Raw genomic sequence first — 2,660 nt, forward strand, 5'->3', positions numbered from 1 at the left:
TCGACGCATTTTAATTTATTTTCTCTGCAAATAGTATAGTTTTATTATGCCAAAACATACATATGTATGTATGTATACCGGTTTTCGAACTCGCGTAAATGTACATTTACTAAATGCGGCACCGTGAACACTCTTCGAAAAACCAATGTTCGAAATTGCTAAATGTGCTTTTAAATCTCAGCATGAACTCTGCGTTAGACATCCGCGGATGCGGATGCTAATGCGGATGTCAAGTATTTTTGATAAATAATTTAGGTGAGTACATTAGGTGATTTAGGTAAATAAAAAATGTAAAAGTTAGTATTTTTTAATAATGTTTTTTTATACCTTTCATGAGCATGAAATGGTATTATAACTTTGGTCCAATGTTTGTAAGTACCAGAACAAAAAGAGATAGACCCATTAAAATGTATACTTATATGATCAGAACGTCGAGCTGAGTTGATTTATCCATGTCCGTCTGTCCGTCTGTCCGTCTGTCCTTCTGTCTGTCTGTCCGTCTGTTTGTATGCAATCTAGTCTCTCAGTTTTCGAGATATCCGGATCAAATTTGGTAGGTGGGTGTATTTTTATAATGTATTAATCTTTTGTCGGAACCGGAAGAATCGGACCACTATAACATATAGCTCCCATACAACTGATTGTTCAGATATGAGATTTTTCGTTATAACTTCTCCATTTATGCAGCTACGAACATGAAATTTTGCAGAACTTGCACCCATTATCAACAGAATGCTTACAGTGAAAATTACAAAGATCGGTTTACTATAACCTATAGCTCCCATACAACTGATTGTTCAGATATAAAATTTTTCGTTATAACTCCTCCATTTATATAGCTGGGAACAGGAAATTCCGCACTGTTTTCAATAATTATCAATAGAAAACTTACAGTGAAAATTAAAAAGATCGGATAACTATAACCTATAGCTCCCATACAACTGATTGTTCAGATATGAGATTTTTCGTTATAATTCACCATTTATGTAGCTAGGACCATGAAATTTCGCGCTGTTTTCACTCATTATCAGCAGAAGACTTACAGTGAAAATAACGAAGATCGGGTCACTATAACCTGCAGCCCCCATACAACTGATTGTTCAGTTATGAGGTCTTTTATCATATCTCCTCCATTTATGCAGCTAGGAACATGAAATTTCGCACCATTTTCACTCATTATTAACAGAATACTTACAGTGAAAATAACAAGGATCGGGTGACTACAACATATATCTTCCATACATCTGATTGTTCAGATATGGGATTTTACTGTAAAACTCTTTTATTTGAACAGCTAAAACCGATAAATGTCGTATGATATTTTATAAATAATAATACAAAGTCTACTGAGAAAATCGTCAAAATCTATGCTGTATAAGCTTTATCTCCTATAGCACTGATTGTTCAGATACCAGTTTTTGCGATATATCTTCTTTATGTAGGAAACTAAACCCAATAAATTGTGTTACCGGTTTACATACCGATCACATAGCAGTGAAAATCACTTAGATTGGTGCCATATAAAGTATATCTTCCATACCTCTGATTGTTTAGAAGCGATTTTTTATATAAGTATGTAACTCCTCTATCGATGTATGCAGATGTATTCAAAATCAGTAATCTGTCAAACTAAAATTTGCAGACGTTCATGAAAGGTATGAAGCCTTCGGCATAGCCGAAGACAGCGCTGCTCTTACTTGTTTTTTTTTTTTTATTTAGTACTTGAATTTAAAAATTGGAACTTTGTATTCAATAAAGAGTAATTTTGCTGCCTTTTCGGGTTACAGCCTGTTTCTTAACGGGTCGTAAATCAAACCTGCCCCACTAAATAACTACTCGCTCGAGGCGGCAAAATTGAAAAACTTGAAACTTGACAAAATTGTAAATTCTTTTCGATTGACGCTGCACCAGTTGAGAAGACTTTCAGTTATATTTATTTTTTTATTGCGGTGCAATATTTTTTTTTGACAATTGCATCGGGGCTGCAAATGCCGGATGTATACTCCTGACTTTCATCTTCACAATCTAGCATCATGGCAAGATCGTTGTTTAAAAACCGTTGTTTTCCAATTTGGAGAACCAATTCTCTTTGTTGTTTCAGATTTACGACATCAGCGTTTATCGATTTTAGTTTTTGTAATTCATTTTTAATCCTGTCTTCTGTGACTGTTTTGAAAAAATTTGTGCTTATAGCGAGGTTCTAAATAGGTGGATATGGCAAATAAATTGTTTTTTTCTAGGAATGGAAACTTCGAAGAAAATTCTGTTTTGAAAGTCGTGCCTGTCAGCTGAATTAGTTTAAAATTTTGTTATTTTGTTAAAAAGAGGCATCTCGTATTTTATAATAATTTGAATTATTGGAATCACGGACGATGAAGGCCTCAGATCTGCTTAGTTCCCGGGTGACTTCTTGGAAAGGATCACCTGTAATTAATAGCTTGTAGTTACTTTCTTTATTAGCTGAGCTTGAGTTTTCCTAGTTGCAGGCAGTCACAATTAATTACTCACCGCTGTCAGTACCATAAGCCATTAGATCCGTTTTGTTATTCCATTCCATGGCGTCAATGTGCTTTGATATTTTGAGGTGAATGAACGCAAATTTTCAACATATCGTTAATATAGTATGGAAAGGGCGTATATCACATTGTCGCATAAAACGA

Source organism: Rhagoletis pomonella, unplaced genomic scaffold (assembly GCF_013731165.1).
Source record: "Rhagoletis pomonella isolate Grant_MI unplaced genomic scaffold, Rhpom_1.0 Rhpom_scaffold_00002, whole genome shotgun sequence".
NCBI lineage: Eukaryota > Metazoa > Arthropoda > Insecta > Diptera > Tephritidae > Rhagoletis > Rhagoletis pomonella.